This window comes from Prionailurus bengalensis, chromosome B2 (genome assembly GCF_016509475.1).
Source record: "Prionailurus bengalensis isolate Pbe53 chromosome B2, Fcat_Pben_1.1_paternal_pri, whole genome shotgun sequence".
Taxonomy (NCBI): domain Eukaryota; kingdom Metazoa; phylum Chordata; class Mammalia; order Carnivora; family Felidae; genus Prionailurus; species Prionailurus bengalensis.
The window spans coordinates 137589589-137599402 of NC_057349.1; positions in this window are offsets into that span (position 1 = coordinate 137589589).

Sequence of the window (9814 nt, forward strand, 5' to 3'; positions counted from 1 at the left end):
ACACATAAAAATCATCAACATTTATCATGCATTATTAAATATGCATGAAATATATTGTTATGTCTATGATAATGCATAATAGTAAAATACTAATATTGATTTTACTAGGTTAACTGACATCTAATGATTAAAATAGTTAATTAATAAGTCATATATCGGTCATTGAGTACTCTAGGTAAATGTAACAGTTATTAAGTACCTATGTTTTGTCCACAGAGATGGTATAAGATTTTAAAATACGAGGGACGTAAATACCATGCATCATGATCAAAGGGAAAAAACTAAATATCAGGAAGCATTTAGAAAATAATAAATTATAGAATTTTACACTTGACTAAAATTGCAGTGGAATTCAGAAATAGATGAGAAATGGTTTTATAGAGCTGCAGCTGAGTCAAGAAAAAGGCAATATGTGAAAAAAGTGGTAGGAAAAATCATTTGTAGTACAAAGGGATCTGAAATATGTATTTTAAGAGAAATGTGCCAGACAAAAAAGACTATATGGGAACATAATATATATTTGTAGGAATGTAAAAAGCACAAAATGAAATTTGCAAATGTATTACCATCAGCCATATACATGGTTTTCAAAATTATGATTAGAGCCCAAAGATCAAAATGAAAAATGACATTACTTCTTTCTTTTCAGTTAGGGATGACGATATTTAGATTGAAAGAAGGAACCAAGAATTGCAAAGAAAAGAATTGAAGTCATTGGTCACTAAAAAGATTGTAAATTAACATATACTTTTAAATAAGTAAAATCTCCTGGTTTGGGCAATTTGGATTCTAGTGTAATGGGAGTTTGAATATTAATTTATCAAATGTGGGTTTAGAAAATCATGGAGAATGGGAAAGGCTTTTAATTTTAAAAGGAACAAAATTGGTTCCTAAAATTTATGATAAATATTTGCCAAAAACCCTAATAGATTTTAGAATGGGTTTTTGAATGAACGATTTGGTGGGTGAGAGGTTCGGGGACAGGGTGATAGATACTCAAGATTTAACACTGATCATTTTACGATCCTGGATTATTGCAATAATAACAAGCCATGCCATGCTAAATTAATTTTCTTATTAAAATGTTGAAGTTTTAGGACCCTCACTCTCAACTATAGTTGTATCAACCAAAGGGAATTATTCTCATGAGTGACATAAAATCAGCAAAACGTCACTGACTTCTCCAAAGTACTGAATTGTTCAGGCACATTTGGGTTGGTTCTGAATGTGACAGGCATAAATAGATTTGAATACGTTGCAAAGGCAAAATGCTAGTAGGCGATTTATGGTAGCTACAATTATCAGGGACTCGGGTCCTTTTTGGGGACTCTACCATTCTTTTTTTTTAATTGAGATATAATTGACACATAACTTCATATTAGTGTCAAGTGTACAACATAATGATTCAGTATTTGTACATACTGCAGAATGATCACCACAATAAGTGTAGCTAACATCTGTCACCATGCATAGTTACAAATTTGTGTGTGTGTGATGCGAACTTTTAAAATCTTTCTTAGCAACTTTCAAATAAGCAATATGGTATTACTAGCTATAGTCACCATACTATATATTATATCCCCATGACTTTAACCACCAATCTGTTCTCTGTATCTAGAGCTTGGTTTCTTTCTTTCTTTCTTTCTTTCTTTCTTTCTTTCCTTCTTTCTTTCTTTCTTTCTTTCTTTCCACATATAAGTGAGATCATGCAGAATTTGTCTTCCTCTGTCTGACTTATTTCAGTTAGCATAAGGCCCTCAAGATGCATCCATGTCACAAATGGCAAGCTTTTTTTTTGTTTTAATATTTTTAAAAAGTTTATTTATTTATTTTTTTGATAGCACAAGCAGGAGAGGGGCAGAGGGAGAGGGAGACAGAGGGTCCAAAGTGGTCTGGGAGCTGACAGCAGCGAGCCCCATGTGGGGCTCGAACTTACAAACCCCAAGATCATGAACTGAGCTGCATTGGAGGCTCGGCCCCTGGTTCTACCATTCTTGATTGTGGTTTTCATCTCCTGATCCAAGGTGGCTGCTCCAGCAACTTCCACATCATCTGATTTCCAGCAAGAAGAAAGGAAAATGGAGAGAGAGAGAGATGACATTTATACCTGACTCTAAGGCAGGGGCCGGAAGCGGCCCTTTTCACTTCGTTCGCATCTAATTGGTCAGCCCTTAATTGCCTGCACACACCTGGTTAGTAGGATTTAGCGGGGTCACTAGGTGAGAGTTAAAATTTCTTTTTCTGAGGTAAGAAGAGAATATTTATTGGAGAGACAGCAAGCAATTAAACCTTCTTAACTAGTGCATCACAGTTTCCCTTTGAAGATAATTATGCAATCTGCACATTAAAATCTATTTGTAAAAATGTTAAATATAGAGCAAAGTAAAAGTCCTCTTTATGTCCTGCTCTGTATCCATTTCTCTCCAAAGCTTAACCATTGCCAACATGTGATTCTTTCTTCTATGCATTTCAGGTAAATTACGTATATATTATACGTATTTATATCTAGCCCTGTTTTGTTAACCAAAATGAAATATTACTACCCTTGTTTTGCAGCTTGATTTTTTTCTCTAATTATATCTCTTAGAGATTGTTTTATTTCATTTCACATACATTTATCTAAATTTGGTAAGTAAATGCATAGTAGTCCATAGTATGAAAATGTTTAATTGATCTTATTAAGGACTTTTAGGCTGTTACCAACTTTTTTGCTAATTCAAAGTTTTTCCACAAAAATATTGCATTTTGTGATCATGACCTATGCTGCAGTGAACTATGGATATATATCTATGACATGAGTCCTTATTTGTCTAAATATATATTCATTTATACCTCTTGCACGTTTACACTTCCATGAAAATTTTAGGACCAGCTAATCAAATCCAATAAAATAAATCTTATTAATAAGATATTTCAAAATAGATATTGTACATCAATCTTCAGTGTTGCATAGAATATTAGAAATAACTGATATCTTTATATTATATGGTCTTCCTATTCCAAGAGCATGATGTTTATTTCCAGTATTTGTTTTTTCTTCAATGAACAAACTCAATTTTATAATTTCTTTAAGATAGCTATTGTACAATGCTTCTTATTATATCCTAGTGTATTCTTTTATAGGTTTTTTTTTTCATGAAGATGACTGCATTCTACTACATTTTCATTGGTTATTTATGATATATAAGGAAACTTCTGATTTTTGGCATTTTGGTGTTTTATTCTATAAAATTACTGCTCTCATTGCTTCTTATAGTTTAATAGTAAAAGTTCTTGGTTGATATCTGTCACTGAAAAATCATGATCCCTCCTCTAGTTTCCAGACTTGACTTAGTTTTAGGCCCAAAGTCTATCAAGTAAAGCACAGTCAAGGACCTCTGAGGATGCAACCTGTATGTAATGCCATAGTGGGTAGGAATTATTATGGTAGAAATTGCCTCAATTCTCCCACACAGTCACCTATGGCTTCCAAAATAAAGGGTGAGTTATCACATCTTGCACCTGACATATGACATTTCATTATATACTACAGTGTCTTTGGAAACATCAAAATAAAACTATAGTTATTTGCAGATGGAGTAATTGTCTATATGCAAAATCCAGTAGAATCTATTGACTAGTTATTAGAAATAATAAGAGCCTGACAAAAGTTTGCTGGATGTAAAATCAATATACGAAGCCAATTAAATTTCTATACCAGTTTGTGGCTTGTATTATACTTTTCTTTCTGAAGTTCCCTGAGGGACACCAGTTCTTCATTCTAATATCATCAGCTTATTCAATCTTTTCTTTTAGGTCTGTGTTTTTGGTGTGTTTTCGTTATCAGGTTCTTCCTTATTTTGATTTCTAAAGGTATCTATCTGGAACTCTTATTTTTGTATGGCACAAATTACGAATCCATTTCCCCCCCACCCCCACCCCCCTCACCCCCCACCTTGGATACTCAGTTGTACAACCATGTGGTTTTTGAACAGATCATCTTTCTACACAGATTTAGGTTCTACCAATTGTTGGTCTGGAGTGTATCTGGGTTCTCTGTTCTGCATCTCTGATCTGCTCCTCTACCCCTGAATCAAAACCACACTGTACTGAATACCATAGCAGTATAATAAGTCACAATATCTATAAGTCCCCTAACCTAGCTTTCTTTCTTAAGTGCCTTGGACATTTTGGGCCCTTTGATCCTCCGTATATATTTTAGAATCAACTTGCCAAATTTCTTGTGAAAGATAGTAATTTTTTTTTTTTTTTTAGGAATTAAAAGAAATTTGTAGGTTGAGGAGAACTAATATCTTTTCAGTACTGAATGTTCCCATCTATGAACATATTATACAAAGTGTTCTTTCATGGGGGCGCCTGGTGGCTCAGTCAGTTGACCAACTGACTCTTGATTTCGGCTCAGGTCATGATCTCATGGTTCATGGGATCAAGCCCTGCATTGGGCTCTGGACTGACAGCACAGAGCCAGAGCCTGCTTAGAATTCTCTCTCTCTGCCCCTCCACTGTTCATGCTCGCTTGCTCTCTCCCTCTGTCTCAAAACAAAAAAATATTAAAAAAATAAGTTTTCTTTCATGTCCTTCAACAACATATAATCATTTTCCGTATAAATCTTGCACATTTTTGTTGTATTTTTCTTGTTAGTTTATTTTGTTGCTAATAATGACTTCTTTCTTTTATACATTTTATTTTGTGGTAATGTAGACAATCATATAATCTACTACAAACTATCCTTTTATTTTTATCTTTCTAATCCTTTTATATTGTATACTTATTTATTTTTATTATTGTACTACCAAGATTGTTCAGTCTGATGTTGACTAGAAATAGTCATGGTGGTCAAATTTGTCTTGTTTCTAGAGGAAATATTTACAAAAAATTACAAAGGGAATATTTAATATTTCTTTGATGATTATGATATTTGCTGAATGCTTTAAAAAAATTTTTTTAACGTTTATTTATTTTTGAGACAGAGAGAGACAGAGCATGAACGGGGGAGGGGCAGAGAGAGAGGGAGACACAGAATCAGAAGCAGGCTCCAGGCTCTGAACCATCAGCCCAGAGCCCGACACAGGGCTCGAACCCACGGACTGGGAGATCTTGACCTGAGCTGAAGTTGGACGCTTTACCGACTGAGCCACCCAGGCGCCCCAATATCTGCTGAATGCTTTTAATGCATACTATATTTCAGGTTAAGGAAGTTCCATTATTTTCTTCAGACTATAATTCATCATCAATATCTTTATCCTATCAGTGAAGAATTAAGACACTTGAATGCTTTTGCTCTTTTGAACCTTTTACTTATAATCTGTATTCTCCTATAGGCTTTTAGTCCTGTTTTGATTTTTTTTTACTCTAACAATTTAGAATTTATTACTATAATTCTCATAAACATTTGGATTTATTTGCATATTTATCAGGGTTTAGGGGTTTCATCAAATTTTCTATCAAGAATAATTTTCCTTCTTTCTGAACAAAATTCTATAGTAATTAACTTAGGATAACAAAATCGTTCAATTTTTATTTTCCTAAAAGTATATTTCACTTTTATCTTTAAAACATAGACTCATTAAATGGGGCACCTGGGTGGCTCAGTCAGTTAAGTGTCTGACTCCTGATCTCAGCTCAGGTCATGCTCTCATGGTTCATGAGTTCATACTGAGAATGTGGAGCCTGCTTGGCATTTTCTATCTGCCCTTCCCCCGTGCACACACTGTCTGGTGCACGTGCTCTCCCTCTCAAAATAAATAATTAAACTTGAAAACATAAATGAATAAAGGATAGGTTCATTAATACTCAGATGCCTAAGTAGACAGGTGATGTTTTTATCTCAGCACATTGAAGATATTATTTCATTTTCTCCTGGTTTCCACTGTTACCATTACAGGTCACCTTTCAGAGGAGTTCATTCCTTTGGAAATAATCTACTTCTGTGGGCTGGAAGTCCAGCCACCGTGTGGTTTAGCTGATTTCTCTGTCCCAGACCTCATCCAACTGAAACCAAAACCTTAGCAGGGCTGCTTCCCTTGCTTGAGGCTCTGGGGGAGAACCCTCTCTGAGCTCATACAGGTCATTGGCTGCTAAATTCAGTTCCTTGCAGTTGCATAGGACTGAGTTCCCCATTTCCTTGCTGGCTTTCAGCTGGCCAAGGGCTATCCTTGGCTTCTAGAAGCCTCCACTGGTCCTCGGACATGGTCCCCACATCTCAGAGGCAACAAAGGCATGTTAATCTTGCTCAAACTGGGGTCTCTCTGACTTAGTCTTGGTTGCATCTCTCATGTTGTGTCTCTTCCACCACATTTCTCCGACTCCGGGCAGAACAAGTTGGTTTTAAGATCTTATGTGACTGCATTGGGCCCACTCAGTTAATTCAAGATAATCTCCCTTACATTGCCACATGATGTAACATTCCATCAGGGACCAGGGTGTGGTCATCTTTGTGGATATGGGCTTTTTGATGTTTGTCTCCTTATGTTTTGTAAGCCCTTGTTTCTTACAACTATCTCTGGGCATTCTTGGTTTAAAGCCTGTTCCTTTAGCAAGTTTGCTTCTCTAAGCATGTAGGTTACGGCTAATACACCTAAGTAATGTAAATTTCCAGTGTGATGTTTTTTGATCCTCAGCACAGGATTTTCATGAGGAATTCTCAGAGGTGCTTAGTTTTCTCCTCCCATTTCCCTGAGTGGAGGCAAGGTGAGGAAATCTTTTACAAGACAATTCCTTTTTCTTCTCTGGTTTGTATTGTATTGATCAGCAAGGGGCTGACAGCATCCTAACCTGGACATCAACTCCAGGCTCCCACCCTGTGGCTCCAGCTTCTCACTGTTCATGTCTGTCAGCTCCCCATCTCTCTCCCATTATCGCCAACTGTAGCATCACTCAGACATTCAGGAAGACATATCTACTTAGAAAACAATACCTGCCTCCCCCAGTCCCAGAAAATCATCTTTATTTACCCTGCGGTTTGTAAAACCCTAAGCCCCAGCAGTGAGATGTTCACACGCCTGACCTGACCTCTACTACTTTGTCCTTCTCTGTTTTGTCATCACCCTCCAAGAAGAAATGAGTTTAAGGAGAAAGGAGAAAGAAGACCAACTTTCATTCCATGCAAACAAGAAATAAAAAAGGCATAGATATGTTAAAATAGCATGTTTACGTTTTAACTTATCCTCCAAGTGACTTTTTAAATACTTGATATGTTTTTCAACTAGATTTAAATATTCATTTTTTGTGGGTAGTTCTTGTATGTTCTGACACTTTTCTCCATTTAACAAAATTGTTTGGATCAATTTAATACAGGGAAGACAAAACACCGCATTATTTTAAAAGATGAAGCTAAAAATGAAAGTTTAAAGTCAAATACAATATCTTCTCTTAAGTGTGACAATGTCCTTTGTGTCATTTGATTCTGTATCAAGTTGCATGTCAAATTTTTAAAACATTGAAATGCCTATTAATAGAGGTTGTTAACTTTTGCTTTTAAGTGCAAATGACATTTTTTTATTAACCTGACTGGGAATGTCTAAAATACTTTCATCTTCAGATTCCTTGGAATTCTTTCCTTTATTGGATAAATATTTATTAAGAGCCTATTATTAAGAGCCTGTTGTGTTATTTAGTAACATCAATAACTGTTATTAAGAACACTCTATTAGCCACAGGAGAAACAGAGATGAGCAAATCAATAAAGTTCCTGTTCCCATGGAACTCAACTTCTGCTGGAAGAGACAAAAAAAAAAAAAAAAAAAAAAAAAAAAAAGCAAAAGAATGTATAGCAGAGAATCAGGGAGTGATAAGTGTTCTGAAGGAAATGAGGATGCGGGAGACAGTGGTTAGAGTGGGGACGTTTGAAGCAAAAGAAGCAAGGTGGCTAATGAATGCCTGATAAGGAGGTGACCTGAGCAGACCTGAATGGGGGAAGTAAGCCCCATGCCTAGCTTACCGAAGAACAAACTTCCAGTGTATTCTATGACTCCTGGAGAATGCAGATAGATCTAAAGACCCAACTTGTGAAATAATGAACAGTAAAAAGCAGACCTAACATTGTTGTAAAGACAAAAATCAACTGCCTGTTTTGGCATTACAAGTCACGGGACTCAAAAATCCCACAGACATAGACACTCAGTTATATGGAACTCTGCCAAGGAAAAGTACAAATCCTTACCAAGCAAATTACATGCACAGATAAGAACTCATGCTACCAATAAGCTGTTAACAGAAAAAAAATATATATATACGCTTAGGTCATAAACTGCTAGAAATCAAGTTTTCTTCAGAGTTTTGACCGGGTTCTGACCATCTGCAAAAGTGAAAACTTAGGAGGAAAAAATCTAGGTGATTAAACATGAAACAATGAAAGGAAGTCTCAGACTACATCCCTGCCCCGAAATGGAGCGAGCTCCGCGTCTTACACAGAAGGCAGTTTCAACAAACCCCAACTCATCTGTTCCACTCACTGGGTTTGTTGTTTTAGGGCAAATGTGCTCCATGTGACTCTTTATAAAAATTTATCCATTTTTTAAAAAAAAATTTAAAAAATATCCATTTTTGAAATTAATGTTTATTGAGTCAGACAGGCCATATTAACACAAAATGTGTATTTAAAAATACATATAATAATGGAAGAATCCCACTCTGTTTTTATAAGAATTTAGAAGTATTTCAGTGTACTTTCACTGTATTATAGATTTTCCAATATCAGATGGTCTTTTAATTTTCTATTTTTAAATTTTGCCAAAAAATATCGAAAAGTAAAGGTAACTATTAAAATGTGAGTCCTTTCTCTTTTCTTCAGCAAAAATGGATATTTTATTTACTCAATGATAATAACTTATATGGGAATAAAGCATAGCAAGAATATTATAGAGATGAGTCTTCACATTTGCTCAGTGAAATCTCTAAATTTTCTATGGCATTCTATTATTCTCCTTTAGAGTGTCTATATTCTAACTTCCAGTAAACTTATACTTAATGTAAATCTATCAAAATTAAGAAAATGAGCAGAAGCAACAAAAATTAATATGGAGTAAGCTTAATGTTATTTTTTCCCCAGATGTTCCTAGAACTATTCAGAAATCTATGACAAACCTTGGAAAGATGAGTACTGCTCCATTAAGAATCACAGTCTAATGACAATTAGGGTGAATGCAAGAGTTAATGGCTGATTTAATCAAAGATTGAGGAAACCAGGTCTGAACGGGGTTTAGGGCAGTTAAGTGCATTCTGGCACTTTGACTTTTACTTCCAAAGGTTCCTCAGTGCTAGAGGAACTGGTCTAAACTAACAAAGCTAAGGGTGCTTGGGTGGCTCAGTCATTAAGCATAGGGCGTAGGCTCCCATGGTTCATGAGCTGGAGCCCCACATTGGGTGAACAGGAGCCCTGCTTCTCCTCTCTCTCTGCCCCCTCACTCACTTGCGCCCTCTCTCTCTCTCAAAAATAATAATAATAATTAAAATAATAATAAGCGAATAAAGCTAAAACTAATAAAGACTCTTAAAATTTTAACTTATCTACATCTCCTGAAAATTTTCATATAATTCTTTCCTATAGTCACACCCACGATATCCCCTGTGTGAATTGTGATGATTCTTCTCTGTTTATATCATTCTTTCTGCCTTCTTACTCTCTCCTCTTGGTAAAATTATGTTCATACTTTCCCACAGAGTTCTTAGACATCTCCATGAAAACAACTACTGTGATCATTGTACTCTTCGTTATAGCGCTTATCTTTCTGATATAATTCCGTGTTTGCATTTATGTTTCTCTTACTTGGCTTTAAACAGGCTCCTTCTGTGTGGAAATCATCCTATTCATAC